Source organism: Ranitomeya imitator, chromosome 6, assembly GCF_032444005.1.
Source record: "Ranitomeya imitator isolate aRanImi1 chromosome 6, aRanImi1.pri, whole genome shotgun sequence".
Classification (NCBI taxonomy): domain Eukaryota; kingdom Metazoa; phylum Chordata; class Amphibia; order Anura; family Dendrobatidae; genus Ranitomeya; species Ranitomeya imitator.
This window is the reverse complement of record NC_091287.1, coordinates 182,702,301-182,726,133: the sequence shown is the minus strand read 5'-3', so window position 1 is coordinate 182,726,133 and position 23,833 is coordinate 182,702,301. Positions and strand designations below refer to the sequence as shown.

At 42.5% G+C, this 23,833-nt stretch overlaps 1 protein-coding gene across 1 annotated transcript in view; it reads right to left on the bottom strand.

Moving 5' to 3' along the window:
* IGFBP3 (insulin like growth factor binding protein 3) overlaps positions 1-23,833 on the bottom strand; it is a 115,294-nt gene that overhangs the window by 74,535 nt on the left and 16,926 nt on the right. The window lies entirely within an intron of this gene.

The following is a 23,833-nucleotide window of genomic DNA, read 5'->3' as shown; positions in this document are numbered from 1 at the left end:
TCAAAATCCAAATCTACCATAAAGAGAAGACTGCATGAAAGTAAATACAGAGGGTTCACTGCACGGTGCAAGCCACTCATAAGCATCAAGAATAAGAAGGCTAGACTGGACTTTGCTAAAAAAACATCTAAAAAAGCCAGCACAGTTCTGAAAGAACATTCTTTGGACAGATGAAACTAAGATCAACCTCTACCAGAATGATGGAAAGCGAAAAGTATGGCTAAGGCGTGGTACAGCTCATGATCCAAAGCATACCACATCATCTGTAAAACACGGCGGAGGCAGTGTGATGGCTTGGGCATGCATGGCTGCCAGTGGCACTGGGTCACTAGTGTTTATTGATGATGTGACACAGGACAGAAGCAGCTGAATGAATTCTGAGGTATTCAGAGCCATACTGTGTGCTCAGATCCAGCCAAATGCAGCCAAACTGATTGGTGGTCGTTTCATACTACAGATGGACAATGACCCAAAACATAAAGCCAAAGCAACCCAGGAGTTTGTTAAAGCAAGGAAGTGGAATGTTCTTGAATGGCCAAGTAAGTCACCTGATCTCAACCCAATTGAGCATGCATTTCACTTGTTAAAGACTAAACTTCAGACAGAAAGGCCCACAAACAAACAGCAACTGAAAACCACAGCAGTGAAGGCCTGGCAGAGCATAAAAAAAGAAGGAAACACAGCGTCTGGTGATGTCCATGAGTTCAAGACTTCAGGCAGTCATTGCCAACAAAGGGTTTTTAACCAAGTACTAAAAATGGACATTTTAGTTAAAATTATTGAATCTGTCCAATTACATTTGGTCCCTTTAAAAACAGGGTGGCACATGTTAAGGAGCTGACACTCCTAAACCCTTCATCCAATTTTAATGTGGATACCCTCAAATGAAAGCTGAAAGTCTGAACTTCAACTGTATCTGAATTGTTTTGTCTAAAATTCGTTGTGGTAATGTTTATAACCAAAATTAGAAAAATGTTGTCTCTGTCCAAATATATATGGACCTAACTGTATATAGGATGACTGAGGGACTCTTTCTGCTATATATAGGATGACTGAGGGACTCTTTCTGCTATATATAGGATGACAGGGAGACTCTTTCTGCTATATATAGGATGACAGGGAGACTCTGCTGTATACAGAATGACTGAGGGACTTTCTGCTGTATATAGGATGACTGAGGGACTCTTTCTGCTGTATATAGGATGACTGAGGGACTCTTTCTGTTGTATATAGCATGACTGGGGGACTCTTTCTGCTGTATATATAGGATGACTGAGGGACTCTTTCTGCTGTATATATAGGATGACTGAGGGACTCTTTCTGCTGTATATATAGGATGACTAAGGGACTCTCTGCTGTATACAGGATGACTGAGGGACACTTTTTGCTGTATACAAGATGAATGAGGGACTCTTTAAGATATATATATAATGGCTGAGGGAATCTCTCTGCTGTATATAGGATGACTGAGGGACTCTTTCTGATATGTATAGCCCCCTTAGTGACGGAGCCAAATTTTTGAAATCTGACCAGTGTCACTTTATGTGGTAATAACTCTGGGGCTCTTCAACAAATCCCAGTGATTTTGAGATTGTTTTTTCGTGACACATCATACTTTATGATAATGGTAAATTTAGGTGTTTTGTGTTTATTTATAAAAAATATCAAAAATTTGAGAAGAATGTAAGAAAATTAGCAATTTTCAAAGTTTGAATGATTATCCCTTTAATCCAGATGGTCATACCACAGCAAACCATTAATAAATAACATTTCCCTCATGTCGGCTTTACATCAGGACCATTTGTAAAATGTTCTTTTATTTTGTTAGCACTTTAGGAGGTTTAAAAATGTAGCAGTAATTTTTCATTTTTTTCAAGGAAATGTACAACATTTATTTTTTTAGGGATCTATCTAAGTTTGAAGTGACTTTAGGGGTCTCATATATTGGGAAACTCCCAAACGTGATACCATTTTAAAAACCGCACCCCCTGACATATTGAAAACTGCTTTCAGGTAGTTTATTAACCATTCAGGTGCTTTACAGGAATTAATGCAAAGTGGTATGACAGAAATGAAAATGTGTATTTTTACCACCTAAATGTCGGTAACTTCTGAACAGGTTACAACAGCCGACAGGCTCCAAGGTCGCTATTTGGTCGTGAATTGCCATTGCAAACATCAGGACCACACAATCATCTGAGGGCACCAATTGGGATGAAGAGGAAGCCCCACACTCTGTTAACCATTTATAATGATGTAGCCACTATTGACAGCAGCATCTAAGGGGTTAAACAGATAAGAACGGTGCCAACACTGATCATGGCTGATGCAGCAAGTTGTCAGCTATAGTGTACAGCTGACAGCTGCTGGATTGTCACCTGTGTGGGGAGGATATTCTCTTATATCTCAGGTCAGTTAAAAGACGTATTGGTGGTCATTAAGGGGATAGGATGACTGAGGGACTCTTTCTGCTATATATAGGATGACCAAGGGACTCTTTCTGCTGTATATATACAGTACAGACCAAAAGTTTAGACACACCTTCTCATTTAAAGATTTTTCTGTATTTGCATGACTATGAAAATTGTACATTCACATTGAAGGCATCAAAACTATGAATTAACACATGTGGAATTATATACGTAACAAAAAAGTGTGAAACAACTGAAAATATGTCTTATATTCTAGGTTCTTCAAAGTAGCCACCTTTTTCTTTGATGACTCCTTTGCACATTCTTGGCATTCTCTTGATTCATAGTTTTGATGCCTTCAGTGTGAATGCACAATTTTCATCATGGTCATGAAAATACAGAAAAATCTTTAAATGCATACTCCCCTCCAGCCACCGCTAACACAGGGTTAATGCCGGCGGTAACGGACCGCATTATGCCACGGGTAACGCACTCCGTTACCGCCACTATTAACCCTGTGTGTCCCCAACTTTTTACTATTGATGCTAAAAAAACAAAAAACCTGCTATACTCACCCTCCGTTGTCCACAGAGCCGGGGCCGCCATCTTCTGTTCCCGGCGATGCATTGCGAAATTACCCAGAAGACTTAGCGGCCTCGCGAGACCGCTAAGTCATCTGGGTAATTTCGCAATGAATTCTGGGAACGGAAGATGGCGGCAACCACGCGCTACAAGGAGCCCACGGATCCGAAGTCGAGTATGTTTATTTTTTATTTTTTAACCTGTGACATACGTGGCTGGGCAATATACTACGTAGTTGGGCAATATACTACGTGACTGGGCAATATACTACGTAGTTGGGCAATATACTACGTGACTGAGCAATATACTACATCGCTGTGTAATATACTACGTCGCTGGGCAATATACTACGTCACTGGGCAATATAATACGTCACTGGGCAATATACTACGTTACTGGGCAATATACTACGTGAATGGGCAATATACTACGTCACTGTGCAATATACTATGTGGCTCGGCCATATACTTCGTGGCTGTGCAATATACTACATCACTGGGCAATATATTACGTGGTTGTGCAATATACTACGTGGCTCTGTGCTGTATACTATGTCGCTGTGCAATATACTACGTCACTGGGCAATATACTACGTAGCTGGGCAATTTACTATGTCACTGGGCAATATACTACGTCACTGGGCAATATACTACGTGGCTGGGCAATATACTACGTCACTGGGCAATATACTACGTGGCTGGGCAATATACTACGTGGCTCTGTGCTGTATACTACGTCGCTGTGCAATATACTACGTAGCTGGGCAATTTACTATGTCACTGGGCAATATACTACGTGGCTGGGCAATATACTACGTGGCTGGGCAGTATACTACGTGGACATGCATATTCTAGAATACCGGATGCGTTAGAATCGGGCCACCATCTAATATATATATATATATACATATATATATATATATATATGTATATATATATATATATATATATATATATATATATATATATATATATATATATAATATATTAAGCTGAGTGTGTGTGTGTGTGTGTATGTGTGTATGTGTATATCCGGGATTGGCATTTGCACCGTCGCAGCTACAGCCACAAAATTTTGCACAGTCACACGTCTGGACCCCGACAGCATCATAGGCTATGTTGTGAGGCGAAATTTTAACCCCGCGCGGTCCAATTCACCAAACAATTTTGCCTCTATCTACATAATGGGGAAAAAGTGAAAGGAAAAGTGTTGGAGGCAAATTGACAGCTGCCAGATGTGAACCAGGGGGACTTAAAGAGTGAGAGCGATGGCGCCAAAGAGTATATATCGTACAGTTGCTAAGGTGGGGCCCCGACATGGGATACTCACCACACACGGGTATATGAACACACACACAAAATGCGCCACACACTATCACGTGCTTGAACACATATACCACCCTCAGCACACATTTCACCACACATACACCAACCTCGCCACATAAAAGTCGAAACACAAAAGTCGCCGCTCAAAACTCGCCACGCCCAAAACTCGCCACATGCAAAACTAGGCTCAGGCAAAACTCGCCACACGTTCAAAACTCACCTCATGGAAAACTCGCCACACGCAAAACTTGCACACGCGGAAAAATTGCCACATGCACAAAAGTTGCAACACATGCAATAGTTGCCTCACACAAATCTTGCACATACTCAAAACGCACCACACATAAAACTCACCACAATCAAAACTCGCCATGCGCAAAACTTGCTGCACACAACTTGCTACGCTAACCTGTCACATGCAAATGACACACAAAGTTGCTACACGCATGTCGCCACACAAAACTCATCTCACAAAAGTCACTACATGCATGTCGCCACATGCAACTCAACACACACAACTTGACACATGAAACTCGCCCTAAAACACACACAAGTCTGGTATTATCCTTAAAAAATAAAAATCTGATTAATAAGCAGACAAACTACAAGAGCAACAAATGTACCATATAGGAAATACGGCAGCTGTCAGTCACATGACATGTCTATTATGTGTATGTGTGAGCTAATATATACTGCCAGGGGGGAGGGCATCCTGTTGGCTGGGGATTTAACAGGCTGCCAATTTAGTTTACAAATACTGAGGTAAAAATACTGACATACAGGTATATACTATATACAGGAGGAGATGACATACAGGTATATAGTATATACAGAAGCGATGACATGCAGGTATATACTATATACAGGAGGAGATGACATACAGCAGGAATATACTATTTACAGGGGAGATGACATACAGGTATATACTATATACAGGAGATGACATACAGGTGTATACTATATATAAGGGAGATGACACACATGTATATACTGAGGGGAAAATGAGAGGTGTGAGGTGAAAATGAATAGGTGCGAGTGCAAAATGAGAGGAGTGAGGGAAAATAGTGGAGTGATCGGAAAATGACAGATGTGAGGTCGAAATGACAAGTGTTAGGGGGGAATGAGAGGAGTGAGGGGGAAAATAAGAGGAGTGAGGGGGAAAATGAGAGGTGTGATGGGAAAATAAGAGAAGTAAGGTGCTATAACTAACTACAGATATTTACTATGCACAGGCAACGCCGGGCTCTTCAGTTATGTTTTTGACAAAGCCAGCTTACCGCTTTGAAAAAACAGGAATACATCCAACCAGTGGCGTAACTACAAAGTTATGGGCCCCGGTGCGAACTTTCAAATGGGGCCCCCCACCATGCCAAAATATTTTCCACCCAAATTCACATTTTCCCTATTAATGTTGCACACTATAGCTTTATTGCAAAGTTGTATAGTGTGACCTCAGTTGCATAACTATCCAGTGCCGCATCCTGGCATATATTTGTCCCCTGTACTGCCATTGTTATGTAATGTATAAAAGAAAATAAACCATTATACTCATCAGGGGCTAACATAGAAGTCATGGGGATCCATATAAGAAGTATAATGCACCCCCATAGTACTCCTTATAGTATAATACACTCCCCATAGTCCTCCATATAGTATTGTACACTCCTCAGTCCTCCATATAGTATAATACACTCCTCCGTATATTAAAATACACTCCTCATAGTGCTCAATATAGCATAATACACTGCTCAGTCCTCCATATAGTATAATACACTCCTCCGTATATTAAAATACACTCCTCATAGTGCTCCATATAGCATAATACAATCTTCGTAGTGCTCCGTATAGTATAATACACTGCTCATAGTGCTCCATATAGTATAATGCACCGCCATCGTCATCCATGTTGTACAATTCACTTCCCATAGTATGATGCACCATAGTTCTTCATATAGTATAATATATTCCCCATAGTCCTCGATTCAGTATAATGCAGCCCACATATAGTATAATACATCCACCCCACAGAGTATACTGCAGCCCTGCTATACAATACAATGTAACCCCCATAGAATATAATGCAGCCCTCCTCATAGTGTAATGCAGCCCCTCCATACAGGGGCAGTGAGAAAGACATGAGCAAATGGTGACTAGGGGGCAGGGGACAAGGACACAAGGGGGGTAGTGGAGACAGGCACAAGGTGTAACATAGGGGGGCTAGGGAGCAAGGAAGACAGACACATGGGGGCTAGGAGGCAGGGGAGAAGGTTACAAGGGGACTAGTGGGCAAGGGAGACTGACACAAGGGGACAAAGGAGACTGGCACAAGGGGACACACAGGGACTAGTTGGCCAGGGAGACTGACAAGGGGACACACGGGGACTAGTGGACAAGGCAGATTGACACAAGGGGCACATGGGGACTAGATGGCCAGGGAGACTGACAAGGGGACACACAGGGACTAATGGTCAAGGGAAACTGGCACACGGGGACAAGGGACACAAGCATAAGGGGACAAGGGAGACAGGCGCAAGGGGACACACAGGGACTAGTGGGCAAGGGACACTGACAAGGCTACACACGGGGACAAGGGATAGAAGCACAAGGGGACTCATAGGGACTAGGAGGAAGGGGAGAAGGGCACAATGGGACACACGGGAACTAGGGTGCAAGGGAGACAGGCACAAGAGGACACAAGGGGACTCAGAGGGCAGAGTAGATAGGGACGCAAGGGCTGCAAGGGGACAGAGGAAGACGGGGGGACTGGGGAGGAGGGAAGAAGGGGGCACAGGGATTACAAGGACAGGGTAGATGGAGAACACATGGTGAGAAAGGGGACAGGGGAGACTTGAGAGCAGGGCAGACGAGTCACACAGGGACAATGGGCAGGGAATGCTTGGGAGATGAGGAGCATTGGGAGACCAGGGGAGGAGGAACAAGGTGTGTACGGGGGGCCCGGAGGAGCACAATGACCTGAACCTGGGGACCTACTAGGACATGGGGCATCATAAACGCCGGTATAGTTCACTGCGGCGGGGGGAGTTGGGTGCGTCTGACCTGTTGGGCCCCTGACTTGCCAGACTGTGGTAGTTACGCCCCTGCCTCACACACACTACAGATATCATACACACACACACACGCACTTCAGATATCACACACACACTATAGATATCACACACGTTATATTAAAAATACCACTATTGATGTGTATATTCGTTATATAGGCCATACTGGTGTGTGTGTATATATACACACACACGTACATATATACACAGCAGTATCACCTATATATAACGTATATACACATCAGTAGTAGTATTGCCTATAGAACGTATATAGACTGCTGTATATACATTATATAGGTGATACTATCATTATATACAGAAGCAGCCAGTATCACTTATACAGTGGGGCAAAAAAGTATTTAGTCAGTCAGCAATAGTGCAAGTTCCACCACTTAAAAAGATGAGAGGCGTCTGTAATTTACATCATAGGTAGACCTCAACTATGGGAGACAAACTGAGCAAAAAAAATCCAGAAAATCACATTGTCTGTTTTTTTAACATTTTATTTGCATATTATGGTGGAAAATAAGTATTTGGTCAGAAACAAACAATCAAGATTTCTGGCTCTCACAGACCTATAACTTCTTCTTTAAGAGTCTCCTCTTTCCTCCACTCATTACCTGTAGTAATGGCACCTGTTTAAACTTGTTATCAGTATAAAAAGACACCTGTGCACACCCTCAAACAGTCTGACTCCAAACTCCACTATGGTGAAGACCAAAGTGCTGTTAATAGGACACCAGAAACAAAATTGTAGCCCTGCACCAGGCTGGGAAGACTGAATCTGCAATAGCCAACCAGCTTGGAGTGAAGAAATCAACAGTGGGAGCAATAATTAGAAAATTGAAGACATACAAGACCACTGATAATCTCCCTTGATCTGGGGCTCCACGCAAAATCCCACCCCGTGGGGTCAGAATGATCACAAGAACGGTGAGCAAAAATCCCAGAACCACGCGGGGGGACCTAGTGAATGAACTGCAGAGAGCTGGGACCAATGTAACAAGGCCTACCATAAGTAACACAGTACGCCACCATGGACTCAGATCCTGCAGTGCCAGACGTGTCCCACTGCTTAAGCCAGTACATGTCCGGGCCCGTCTGAAGTTTGCTAGAGAGCATTTGGATGATCCAGAGGAGTTTTGGGAGAATGTCCTATGGTCTGATGAAACCAAACTGGAACTGTTTGGTAGAAACACAACTTGTCGTGTTTGGAGGAAAAAGAATACTGGGTTGCATCCATCAAACACCATGCCTACTGTAAAGCATGGTGGTGGAAACATCATGCTTTGGGGCTGTTTCTCTGCAAAGGGGCCAGGACGACTGATCCGGGTACATGAAAGAATGAATGGGGCCATGTATCGTGAGATTTTGAGTGCAAACCTCCTTCCATCAGCAAGGGCATTGAAGATGAAACGTGGCTGGGTCTTTCAACATGAAGGCACACCGCCAGGGCAACGAAGGAGTGGCTTCGTAAGAAGCATTTCAAAGTCCTGGAGTGGCCTAGCCAGTCTCCAGATCTCAACCCTATAGAAAACCTTTGGAGGGAGTTGAAAGTCCGTGTTGCCAAGCGAAAAGCCAAAAACATCACTGCTCTAGAGGAGATCTGCATGGAGGAATGGGCCAACATACCAACAACAGTGTGTGGCAACCTTGTGAAGACTTACAGAAAACGTTTGACCACAGTCATTGCCAACAAAGGATATATTACAAAGTATTGAGATGAAATTTTGTTTCTGACCAAATACTTATTTTCCACCATAATATGCAAATAAAATGTTAAAAAAACAGACAATGTGATTTTCTGGATTTTTTTTTCTCAGTTTGCCTCCCATAGTTGAGGTCTACCTATGATGTAAATTACAGACGCCTCTCATCTTTTTAAGTGGTGGAACTTGCACTATTGCTGACTGACTAAATACTTTTTTGCCCCACTGTATATTGTATATACAGCAGTATATATACATTCTATAGGCAATACTACTACTGATGTGTATATACGTTATATATAGGTGACACTGCTGTGTATATATGTACATGTGTGTGTATATATACACACACACCAGTATGGCCTATATAACGAATATACACATCAATAGTGGTATTTTCAATATAATGTATATAGACTGATATATATACACATTATATAGGTGATACTGCTGTATATAATCACTGTATCACCTATATAATGTATGTATAGCAGTCTATATACAGTGGGGCAAAAAAGTATTTAGTCAGTCAGCAATAGTGCAAGTTCCACCACTTAAAAAGATGAGAGGCGTCTGTAATTTACATCATAGGTAGACCTCAACTATGGGAGACAAACTGAGAAAAAAAAATCCAGAAAATCACATTGTCTGTTTTTTTAACATTTTATTTGCATATTATGGTGGAAAATAAGTATTTGGTCAGAAACAAAATTTCATCTCAATACTTTGTAATATATCCTTTGTTGGCAATGACAGAGGTCAAACGTTTTCTGTAAGTCTTCACAAGGTTGCCACACACTGTTGTTGGTATGTTGGCCCATTCCTCCATGCAGATCTCCTCTAGAGCAGTGATGTTTTTGGCTTTTCACTTGGCAACACGGACTTTCAACTCCCTCCAAAGGTTTTCTATAGGGTTGAGATCTGGAGACTGGCTAGGCCACTCCAGGACCTTGAAATGCTTCTTACGAAGCCACTCCTTCGTTGCCCTGGCGGTGTGCTTTGGATCATTGTCATGTTGAAAGACCCAGCCACGTTTCATCTTCAATGCCCTTGGTGATGGAAGGAGGTTTGCACTGAAAATCTCACGATACATGGCCCCATTCATTCTTTCATGTACCTGGATCAGTCGTCCTGGCCCCTTTGCAGAGAAACAGCCCCAAAGCATGATGTTTCCACCACCATGCTTTACAGTAGGTATGGTGTTTGATGGATGCAACTCAGTATTCTTTTTCCTCCAAACACGACAAGTTGTGTTTCTACCAAACAGTTCCAGTTTGGTTTCATCAGACCATAGGACATTCTCCCAAAACTCCTCTGGATCATCCAAATGCTCTCTAGCAAACTTCATACGGGCCCGGACATGTACTGGCTTAAGCAGTGGGACACGTCTGGCACTGCAGGATCTGAGTCCACGGTGGCGTAGTGTGTTACTTATGGTAGGCCTTGTTACATTGGTCCCAGCTCTCTGCAGTTCATTCACTAGGTCCCCCCGCGTGGTTCTGGAATTTTTGCTCACCGTTCTTGTGATCATTCTGACCCCACGGGGTGGGATTTTGCGTGGAGCCCCACATCGAGGGAGATTATCAGTGGTCTTGTATGTCTTCCATTTTCTAATTATTGCTCCCACTGTTGATTTCTTCACTCCAAGCTGGTTGGCTATTGCAGATTCAGTCTTCCCAGCCTGGTGCAGGGCTACAATTTTGTTTCTGGTGTCCTTTGACAGCTCTTTGGTCTTCACCATAGTGGAGTTTGGAGTCAGACTGTTTGAGGGTGTGCACAGGTGTCTTTTTATACTGATAACAAGTTTAAACAGGTGCCATTACTACAGGTAATGAGTGGAGGAAAGAGGAGACTCTTAAAGAAGAAGTTACAGGTCTGTGAGAGCCAGAAATCTTGATTGTTTGTTTCTGACCAAATACTTATTTTCCACCATATTATGCAAATAAAATGTTAAAAAAACAGACAATGTGATTTTCTGGATTTTTTTTTCTCAGTTTGTCTCCCATAGTTGAGGTCTACCTATGATGTAAATTACAGACGCCTCTCATCTTTTTAAGTGGTGGAACTTGCACTATTGCTGAGTGACTAAATACTTTTTTGCCCCACTGTACATTATATAGTGAATACTGCTACTGATGTGTATATACATTATATAGGTGATACTGCTGTGTATATATGTACGTGTGTGTGTGTGTGTATATATATATATATATATATACACATATACACACACACACCGCAGTGTCACCTATACAATCTATATACATCAGTAGCAGCATTCCCTATATAATGTATATAAACTGCTATACATACATTATATAGGTGATACAGTGATTATATACAGCAGTATCACCTATATAATGTATATATAGCAGACTTTACACATTATATAGGTGCAACTGCTGTATATACACATTTAAAAAAAATCATCTTGGGACTTACCCAGGTCCCTGAGATGGGGGGAGGTCGGTAGGATAAAGGGCTGAGGTGGGTCGGGTCCCAGCATCGGCAGTAGAGGATCCCAGGCAGGCTGGCAGCATTGGTGAGAGGCAGAGCAGTCTTCTCTGACGCTGGTTCAGGCCGGCTGACGCTGGTTCAGGCCGGCCAGCCAGCGTCAGACACAGGTGGAGGTCCCAGCGTCGGCGGTACAGGATCCAGGCCGCAGCCAGGCAGCATTGGTGTACACCAGTCTTCTCTGACGCTGGTTCAGGCCAGCCAGCGTCAGACACAGGTGGAGGACCGTCCCAGCGTCGGTGGTAGAGGATCCCGGACCCGCAGGCAGCATTGGCGTGGCGAGCAGTCTTCTCTGACGCTGGTTCGGGCCGGCCAGCGTCAGACACAGGCGGAGGCGCGCGCCCTATTGCACGCAAGCTTTTTCAAATCACGGGGTCTCCTGCTTGCTCGCGCTTGCAAGGGCAGCAGCAGACGAGCACACGCAGGCGGCAGGATCAAGGACCGCGACCATGCTCATTGCTCCCGCGACCCGCACTGACGCCGGCCGCCGTGGGCGGCCCTTGTCAGTGCGGGCAACTTAACACAGGAACATTTAAAGGGCCGGCTGGAGGCCGGCCGGCGCTATGTAGTAAAATCGCTGCCGGTCTGACCTGCCGGGCGGCGGGCCCCTGACCTGCCGGGCCCCGTCGCAGTGGCGACCGCTGCGACCGCGGTAGTTACGCCACTGCATCCAACCTAAAGTTACACTTCGCACGGAAAACGGATTGGGACAAATCCACACATGTAAAGAAAAAACTTTTTGTTTCTCCAGCGATCAGTCCAATGCTAGAGTAAAATATACCCTTTATTTATCCATTAGAAAGATCCAGATTTCTTCAGTTACAATATTACATACATTCAATCCCTTATGGACGACATGTTTCTTTTCCAATATTTTTATTTTGGTTTCATTTTAGTAACATAACATGATTCATGTTTATAGGCATTGTTTGCCATTAAGTAACATATAACATATAATACAATATTTGATATTTGACATATAATCATTTTCTAAAATGCTTTGTTTTGTTATCAATTTTCAATTTTAAGCGTTTCAAACGCTTTATAACGCTTTAAAGTTATAATAGAAATACAATAAAAAAATAATATACTAAAATATAATAAACATTTTTAAGGTACGCATGTTAGATTTATATCTTTGAGGACAGAAGCTAGGGAAAGGTATTGTCCCAGTGAGACCATTTATTTGTAAATTTGTGGATGACATGTTTCAACATCATATGTGTCTTCATCCTGGTCCAAATAAGTACTGAATCATGACCGCAAATGTAGTATAGGGAAGGAGAAAAAAAAAAGGCCCATATGGGTTACTGGGCGTCACAGGTGTGTATAGAAAATTCCAATAGATTTGATTGAACCCAGTTAACCCCATAGCCAACAGTAACCCCTTGCGGTATTGATCCTTCCCTAAGGATTTCAACAACATGAAAAAAACGAATATTTAAAATCCACATTAAATACAAATTAAAATCAACTATATCTATGGGATACAAAAAAGATTCATATTAAATATTCAGATATTCACAGCACAAAACAGGAAAAAAGGGGGGTAATAGTGGAATTATTTCATATTAAATAAATTACTGTGACTATAGAGCTTCTATTTTAACATCTCAATTTATTTTTAATATTGCGTTATCAAGTCCATGTGGCTATTTAAACCACACGGCACTCTAGTTTCCAGTAAAAAAAAATCCACTTACTTTCCCTTGCTAGGATTTTTTCATGTAAGTTGCCCCCCCCTAACGGGCTTAGACATTTTCTCTATTCCTTTGAAGGAAAAAGATTTTAGATCCCCATTATGCTTATTGGCGAAATGTCGTGAAACCGCAGAGAAACCTGCTGGACGCAAATTAACCGCATCGGACAAATGTTTACGGAGCGTTTTTTCAGAGGGTTCATGGTACAACCCACATATTGAAGTTGACAAATATTGCTCAGTAAATTGGAGATTATAATCATTGTTGTTAAAATATTCGAGAAAACACTGGGCATCATCCTCCATATTTTTCAGCACAAAGACCAGATCATCTATATATCTTCCCATCCACACCAGAATGGATTTGAAGATATATAAATAAAATTCTCTTCCCAGGTTGCCATTACAATATTATAGCGAGTGAAGGGGAGAATGTTGCTCCCATACTTACACCACTAGTCTGCAAAACATACCTATTGTCAAACATGCAATAATTATGACTCAAGAGGAATTTAGTTGCTTCAAGTAAAAAAAAAAAAAAAAAAATCACATAAAACCTCTGAATAGCTGCTAAATTTCCTGAGATAAAAGGATAAACATTTGAGAGCTACATTGTGGGGAATAAACTTGAAAACACAATAACTGAAACGAAGCGAAGAAAGTTTAACCCCTTAGTGACAGAGCCAATTTGTGTGCAAATATTTGATAATTTGAATAATTTGACAATGTGTGCAAAACTGTAAAGCGCTGCGGAATATGTTAGCGCTATATAAAAATAAAGATTATTATTATTATTATTAATTTGGTACTTAATGACCGAGCCAATTTTTACAATTCTGACCACTGTCACTTTATGAGGTTATAACTCTGGAACGCTTCAACGGATCCCGCTGATTCTGAGACTGTTTTTTCGTGACATATTGTACTTCATGTTAGTGGTAACATTTCTTCGATATTACTTGCGATTATTTATGAAAAAAAAGGAAATATGGCGAAAATGTGTTAAATTTTGCAATTTTCAAACATTGTATTTTTATGCCCTTAAATCAGAGAGATATGTCACGAAAAATAGTCAATAAATAACATTTCCCACATGTCTACTTTACATCAGCACAATTTTGGAAACAAAATTTTTTTTTGTTAGGGAGGGTTAAAAGTTGACCAGCAATTTCTCATTTTTACAACACCATTATTTTTTAGGGACCACATCACATTTGAAGTCATTTTGAGGGGTCTATATCATAGAAAATAACGAAGTGTGACACCATTCTAAAAACTACACCCCTCAAGGTTCTCAAAACCACATTCAAGAAGTTTATTAACCCTTTACGTGCTTCACAGGAACTGAAACAATGTGGAAGGAAAAAATGAACATTTAACTTTTTTTTGCAAACATTTTAATTCAGAACCATTTTTTTTTATTTTCACATGTGTAAAAACAGAAATGTAACCATAAATTGTGTTATTCAATTTCTCCTACACACGCCAATACCCCATATGTGGGGGTAAACCACTTTTTGGGCGCACCACAGAACTTGGAAGTGAAGGAGCGCCGTTTTACTTTTTCAATGTAGAATTGGCTGGAATTGAGATCGGACGCCATGTCGCGTTTGGAGAGCCCCTGATGTGCCTAATCAGTAGAAACCCTCCACAAGTGACCCCATTTTGGAAACTAGACCCCCCAAGGAACTTATCTAGATGTGTGGTGAGAACTTTGAATGCCCAAGTGCTTCACAGAAGTTTAAAAAATATTTTTTTTTCCACAAAAAAAGATTTTGTAGCCCCCAAGTTTTTATTTTCACAAGGGTAACAGGAGAAACTGGACTGCAAAAGTTGTTGTCCAATTTATCCCAATTTATCCTGATGCGCCATATGTGGGGGTAAACCATTGTTTGGGCGCACGGCAGAGCTCAGATGGGAAGGAGCGCCGTTTTGGAATGCAGACTTAGATATAATGGTCTGTGGGCGTTATGTTGCGATTGCAGAGCCCCTGATGTACCTAAACAGTAGCAACCCCCCACAAGTGACCCCATTTTGGAAACTAGACCCCCCCAAGGAACTTATCTAGATGTGTGGTGAGAACTTTGAATGCCCAAGTGCTTCACAGAAGTTTAGAATGCAGAGTCGTGAAAATAAAAAATATTTTTTTTCCACAAAAAAAGATTTTGTAGCCCCCAAGTTTTTATTTTCACAAGGGTAACAGGAGAAATTGGACCCTAAAATTTGTTGTCCAATTTATCCCGAGTACGCTGATGCCCGAAAAGTGGGAGTAACCCACTGTTTGGGCGCACGGCAGAGCTCAGAATGTTGGGAGCACCATTTGACTTTTTGAGCGCAAAATTGGCTGTCGTGTTTGGAGACCCCCTGATGTACCTAAACAGTGGAAACCCCCCAATTCTAGCTCCAACCCTAACTCCAACACACTCCTAACCCTAATCCCAACCCGATCCATAATCCTAATCACAATCCTAATGATAATCACAACCCTTACCCCAAAACAACCCTAATGTCAACCCTAATCAAAACCCTAAATCCAACACACCCCTAATCCTAATCTCAACCCTAACCTCAAACCTAACCCTAATCCCAATACACCCCTAATCCCAACCCTAACCTTAACCCTAATCCCAAACCTATCCCTAATCCCAAGCGTAACCCTAATGCCAACCCTAACCCTAATACCAACCCTAATCCAAACCCTAACCCCAAACCTAACCCTAATCCCAAGCGTAACCCTAATGCCAACCCTAACCCTAATACCAACCCTAATCCAAACCCTAATCCCAACTCTAACCCTAACGTTAGCCACAACCCTAGCCCTAACTTTGGCCCCAACCCTAGCCCTAACCCTAACTTTAGCTCCAACCCTAACCCTAGCCCTAACTTTAGCCCCAACCCTAAGGCTACTTTCACAATTGCGTCGTTTGGCATCCGTCGCAATCCGTCGTTTTGGACAAAAAACGGATCCTGCAAATGTGCCCGCAGGATGTGTTTTGTGCCCATAGACTTGTATTGCCGACAGATCGCGACGGATGGCCACATGTCGCGTCCGTTGTGCACTGGATCAGTTGTGTTTTGGCGGACCGTCGGCACAAAAAAACGTTCAATGTAACGTTTTTTTGTACGTCGCGTCCGCCATTTCCGACCGCGCATGCGTGGCCGTAACTCCGCCCCCTCCTCCCCAGGACATAGATTGGGCAGCGGATGGGTTGAAAAACTACATCCGCTGCCCACGTTGTGCACAATTTTCACAACTGCGTCGGTATGTCGGGCCGACACATTGCGACAGCCCCGTACCGACGTAAGTGTGAAAGAAGCCTAACCCTAAATTTAGCCCCAACCCTAACCCTATATTTAGCCCCAACCCTAACCCTAAATTTAGCCCCAACCCTAACCCTAAATTTAGCCCCAAACCTAACCCTAAATTTAGCCCTAACCCTAAATTTAGCCCCAACCCTAACCCTAAATTTAGCCCCAACCCTAACCTTAATTTTAGCTCCAACTGCTCTTCTCCTGCAGGCCGGCAGATGACGACAGATGGCGGGCGCACTGCGCATGCGCCCGCCATTTTGTTTCTCAAAGAAGACGCCGGCGGCCAGGAGAGGACGCAGGAGGACACAGAGACACCGGTAAGTATAATAGGGTCCCCGAATCCCCCTATTTCTCTGTCCTCTGATGTGCGATCACATCAGAGGACAGAGAATTACACATCGCTTTTTTTTTTTTTTTGCGGTTGCCGGTAAACAGTTAATTACATGTTCTTTAGGGTCTCGGCTACCCCCGGCAGCCGAGACCCCAAAGATCCTCCCGGTGCCGGCCGGCGGGCGCACTGCGCATGCGCCCGCTATTTTTTGGCCGGAAAAAGATGGCGGCGCCCATCGGGAGCCACGAGGAGCACCGGGGGATACAGGTGAGTATCGGTGGGCTATCTGGGACCCCCTTTCTCTGTCCTCTGATGTGCGATCACATCGGAGGACAGAGAAATTAAAAGGGAAATCGCGTTTCTTGGGGGTTTTTTTGCGATCGCCGGTAAACGGTTAATTACCGGCGATCGCAAAAGCGGGGTCGGTAAAAACCGACCCGAATCATGTTCTCTGGGGTCTTGGCTACCCCCGGCAACCGAGACCCCAGAGAAAATCCGACTCTGGGGGGCGCTATTTACTTTTTCCACAGCGCCGTTAATTAACGGCGCTGTGGTTTAAGTACCGTTAACTGCCGCCGTTAAAAGGCGTATCGGCGGTCATTAAGGGGCTAAAAGGGATTTGGAGGACTATAAAAACAACATGGTTTATGAGTGGAACAAAACCCCTCGTCCCATTCTTAGAAAGCCGAGAAAGCGTAAAAACAATAAGAAATATCCTTTTTTTGCTCAACCAAAAGTGACGTTCTCAACTTCAGCGCGAGTTCGTCAGATGAAGCTTCAGATACCTCAGTGAGCACAGGTGCTGAAACACGTAATCCTAATACCATCATTCGATTGTCAGGAATATTAGCAGAGATTCTTTACTTAAACATAAACGTAAGAAAAATAAAACAGATAACAAAATTATTACATTCACCACGGGGTACAGTCCACAATTTAACCAGATCACTGACATCATACGGAAGTACATACCTATTTTACGACAAGATACAATTCTCAGACGCTCATAAGGCGTTCGATAGTGTGGAGTGGGGATATCTCTGGCAGGTGCTCCGGAGTATGGGGTTTGGACCGCAGTTCATATCCTGGATTCGACTGATGTACTCGATGCCGATGGCTAGGTATCACGAACCATACAACTGGCTAGAGGGATGAGACAGGGGTGTCCACTCTCTCCTCTTTTGTTTGCTCTGGCTGTGGAACCACTGGCTGCTAAGCTTCGACGGTCTGATGAGGTGACTGGGTTTATATATGGGATGATTGAAGAAAGGGTGGCGTTGTATGCGGATGACATTCTGCTCTTTCTGGCTGACCCGGGTACGTCCTTGGAGGGAGCCATTGGGATTATTGAGCGTTTCGGATCGGTGTCGGGACTTAGGATAAACTGAAGTAAGTCTGTCTTGTTTAAGGTGGATGATGATGGTAGGGAGCCACTGGAGGATGGGCGACTGGAGGTGACTAGCCAATTTAAGTACCTTGGAATATGGGTATCTATGCCTGTTACTGACTATATACATAGAAATCTGAATCCAATCTTAGGTGTTCTTAAAGCGAAAGCGGATGCTTGGCTTAAACTGCATTTATCTGTGGTAGGTAGGGTGAATCTTATTAAAATGATTTTGATGCCAAAAATACTGTATATTTTTCATAATGCGCCAGTTTGGATACCACGCGGGATATTTAGACAGATTAACTCTCTGTTCAGGAATTTGATATGGGGGAGACAGCATCCGCGTATCAAACTGGAGACAATTCAGCGACCCAAGGAAGATGGGGGACTGGCATTGCCTAACCCTGAAATATATTTCCTTGCAGCCCAGAGTCAGCATTTAAAAGGCTGGGCGCATGAAATGTCATCTGGGGCGGTACAGCGGCTGATGGAAGTGGTGACAAAAAGAAGGCCAGTAGTACAATGTTTGGAGGATGGATCCCTGGGGGCTCTGGGGAAATTATACCCGACTGTGTTGTTGATACGCAGGCTGTGGGGTAGGCTGAGACATATACGGGGGGTCACGGATTTGACTAGCTTCTCACCGCTATGGCATAACAGCAACTTACAGGAGTTTGAGGCACTGGGGGTACTGACAGAATGGCAAGTCAAAGGGATTCAATACGTGTATCAAATAATTGAGCGAGGTGAATTGAAATCATTTTCCCAATTACAGGCGGAATTTGGTCTTGGGACTGTGGGGGAATTTCAGTATTTGCGGATGAGGCATGCTTTTGGAGCTCAGAGTAGAAACGGAGGTATTGGAATTCAGAGGGATATAGTACTGGAGTATGTGTGTAATGAAGGGACTACTGGGGGAGTCAAATCTACTTTGTATAAAGATCTGTTGCATACTTTCCTATTGGGGTTTCCAATAATGGCGAGAGCTAAGTGGGAGAGGGATCTGGGTCCAATGGAGAATGAGACTTGGGAGTCGGTGCTAGAATGGGTCCCACGATTGTCACTGAGCTAACCGTATAGACTGTCACAGCTCTATGTGATACACAGGGTTTATAAGTCACCGATGGTGCTATATAAGGCTGGTTTGCGTGATGATTCTGAATGCCCGAGGTGTAAAAATGCAGATGCTGATAAACTCCATATGATGTGGACGTGTCCGAGACTGGCTGCTTTTTGGGTGGTAGTTTTGAGTCGTATGGAAGGTGCGTATGGATGCACAGTGCCAAGGGATCCTATAGTGTGCTTGTTGGGATGTGTGGATGAGATTGGAGTGGATAAACACCTAAAGATAGCTATTGCCAGATTGTTATACATGGCTAGGAAGGTAATAGCTCGAAATTAGATTAGGGAAGAACTGCCCTCAAGAGGAGAGTTCCTCCAGTATGTGAAGCAGGGCCTGACACTGGAAAAGGGGTTTTATAAAAAAAAGAGGGAAAATCGAAATGTTCAATAAAATGTGGTCTCCGTGGATTGCTATGGGATAGGAGTATTATAGAGGGAGAGTTAATTAAGGTTCCTAATTAATGGTAATGTTAAATGTGGCTTATATTATTGGCCGAGGGATTAGATAGTATATTGGTCTAATGATGGAAGTGCTAAGCAAGGTGAGCTGCTTTGTTGGGTGGGGTTGGGGGGTGGTGGGATTGAAGGGGAATGTTTGAAGGGGGGGGGAAAGCTTTGTATTGAAAATGAGAATGTAACATGTCATTTATCTTGTTATTCTTAATAAAAATGTATTTGAATTAAAAAAAAGATACAATTCTCAGAAACATCTTGGACAATCACATGGTCCGATTTGTGCCAAAAAGAGCAACTACATTAAAAAACCTTTTGTCTCCTAGCTTATTTGCGGATGTAGAACGAGATCAAAGGAAAAACTTGCTTAGTGCTGTTGGTTTCCACAAATGTGGAGCTAACGTGTACAAATGTTGCCAGCACGCTACAAAGGATAAAAAATTTGTCTCTTTTACAAATAAAAAAGAGTTACCAATATGCAGTTTTATAAATTGCAATACAGACAATGTTATTTATCTAATTCAGTGCAATATTTGTCAACTTCAATATGTGGGTTGTACCATGAACCCTCTGAAAAAAACGCATCCATAAACATTTGTCCGATGCGGTTAATTTGCCTCCAGCAGGTTTCTCTGCAGTTTCACGACATTTCGCCAATAAGCATAATGGGGATCTAAAATCTTTTTCCTTCAAAAGAATAGAGAAAGTGTCTAAGCCTCCGGGCAACTTACACGAAAAAATCCTGGCAAGGGAAAGTAAGTGGATTTCTTCACTGGAAACTAGAGCGGCACAGTGGCGCAGTGGTTAGCACTGCAGCATTGCAGCGCTGGAGTCCTGGGTTCAAACCCCGCCAAGGACAACATCTGCAAAGAGTTTGTATGTTCTCTCCGTGATTGCGTGGGTTTCCTCCGGGCACTCCGGCTTCCTCCCACATTCCAAAGATTTCATAGGGAATTTAGATTGTGAGCCCCATCGGGGACAGTGATGATAATGTGTGCAAAAATGTAAAGCTCTGCGGAATATGTTAGCGCTATATAAAAAAATAAAGATTATTATTATTATTGTTTAAATAGCCACATGGACTTGATAACGCAATATTAAAAATAAATTGAGATGTTATAATAGAAGCTCTATAGTCACAGTAATTTATTTAATATGAAATAATTCCACTATTACCCCCCTTTTATTTCCTGTTTTGTGCTGTGAATATCTGAATATTTAATATGAATCGTTTTTGTATCCTATAGATATAGTTGATTTTAATTTGTATTTAATGTGGATTTTAAATATTCGTTTTTTTCATGTTGGTGAAATCCTTAGGGAAGGATCAATACCGCAAGGGGTTACTGTTGGCCATGGGGTTAACTGGGTTAAATCAAATCTATTGGAATTTTCTATACACACCTGTGACGCCCAGTAACCCATATGGGCCTTTTTTTTCTCCTTCCCTATACTACATTTGCGGTCTTGATTCAGTACTCATTTGGACCTAGAGGAAGACACATGTGGTGTCGAAACATGTCGTCCATAAGAGATTGAATGTATGCAATGTTGTAACTGAAGAAATCTGAAACTTTTAAATGGATAAATAAAAGGTATATTTTACCATACCATTGGACTGATCGCTGGAGAAACAAAAAGTATATATACCGGTGTGTGTGTATATATATATATATATATATATATATATATATATATATACAGTGGGGCAAAAAAGTATTTAGTCAGTCAGCAATAGTGCAAGTTCCACCACTTAAAAAGATGAGAGGCGTCTGTAATTTACATCATAGGTAGACCTCAACTATGGGAGACAAACTGAGAAAAAAAAATCCAGAAAATCACATTGTCTGTTTTTTTAACATTTAATTTGCATATTATGGTGGAAAATAAGTATTTGGTCAGAAACAAAATTTCATCTCAATACTTTGTAATATATCCTTTGTTGGCAATGACAGAGGTCAAACGTTTTCTGTAAGTCTTCACAAGGTTGCCACACACTGTTGTTGGTATGTTGGCCCATTCCTCCATGCAGATCTCCTCTAGAGCAGTGATGTTTTTGGCTTTTCGCTTGGCAACACGGACTTTCAACTCCCTCCAAAGGTTTTCTATAGGGTTGAGATCTGGAGACTGGTTAGGCCACTCCAGGACCTTGAAATGCTTCTTACGGAGCCACTCCTTCGTTGCCCTGGCGGTGTGCTTTGGATCATTGTCATGTTGAAAGACCCAGCCACGTTTCATCTTCAATGCCCTTGCTGATGGAAGGAGGTTTACACTCAAAATCTCATGATACATGGCCCCATTCATTCTTTCATGTACCCGGATCAGTCGTCCTGGCCCCTTTGCAGAGAAACAGCCCCAAAGCATGATGTTTCCACCACCATGCTTTACAGTAGGTATGGTGTTTGATGGATGCAACTCAGTATTCTTTTTCCTCCAAACACGGCAAGTTGTGTTTCTACCAAACAGTTCCAGTTTGGTTTCATCAGACCATAGGACATTCTCCCAAAACTCCTCTGGATCATCCAAATGCTCTCTAGCAAACTTCAGACGGGCCCGGACATGTACTGGCTTAAGCAGTGGGACACGTCTGGCACTGCAGGATCTGAGTCCATGGTGGCGCAGTGTGTTACTTATGGTAGGCCTTGCTACATTGGTCCCAGCTCTCTGCAGTTCATTCACTAGGTCCTCCCGCGTGGTTCTGGGATTTTTGCTCACCGTTCTTGTGATCATTCTGACCCCACGGGGTGGGATTTTGTGTGGAGCCCCAGATCGAGGGAGATTATCAGTGGTCTTGTATGTCTTCCATTTTCTAATTATTGCTCCCACTGTTGATTTCTTCACTCCAAGCTGGTTGGCTATTGCAGATTCAGTCTTCCCAGCCTGGTGCAGGGCTATAATTTTGTTTCTGGTGTCCTTTGACAGCTCTTTGGTCTTCACCATAGTGGAGTTTGGAGTCAGACTGTTTGAGGGTGTGCACAGGTGTCTTTTTATACTGATAACAAGTTTAAACAGGTGCCATTACTACAGGTAATGAGTGGAGGAAAGAGGAGACTCTTAAAGAAGAAGTTACAGGTCTGTGAGAGCCAGAAATCTTGATTGTTTGTTTCTGACCAAATACTTATTTTCCACCATAATATGCAAAAAAAATGATAAAAAAACAGACAATGTGATTTTCTGGATTTGTTTTTCTCAGTTTGTCTCCCATAGTTGAGGTCTACCTAAGATGTAAATTACAGACACCTCTCATCTTTTTAAGTGGTGGAACTTGCACTATTGCTGACTGACTAAATACTTTTTTGCCCCACTGTATATATATATATAATGACTGAGGGACTCTTTCTGCTGTATATAGGATTACTGAGGGACTCTTTCGGCTATCTATATATATATATATATATATATATATATATATATATATATATATATAGGATGACTGAGGGATTCTTTCTGCTGTATATAGGATGACTGGGGGACTCTGCTATATATATATGGGATGACTGAGGGATTCTTTCTGCTATATATAGGATGACTAAAGGACTCTCTGCTATATATATATATGGGATGACTGAGGGACTCTCTGCTATATATATAGGATGACTGAGGGATTCTTTCTGCTGTATATAGGATGACTGAGGGACTCTTTCCGCTGTATATAGGATGACTGATGGATTCTTTCTGCTGTATATAGGATGACTGAGGGACTCTTTCTGCTGTATATATAGGATGACTGAGGGACTCTTTCCACTGTATATAGGATGACTGAGGGATTCTTTCTGCTGTATATAGGATGACTGAGGGACTCTTTCTGCTATATATAGGATGACTGAGGGTCTCTCTGCTATATATATGGGATGACTGAGGGTCTCTCTGCTATATATATGGGATGACTGAGGAACTCTTTCCACTGTATATATAGGATG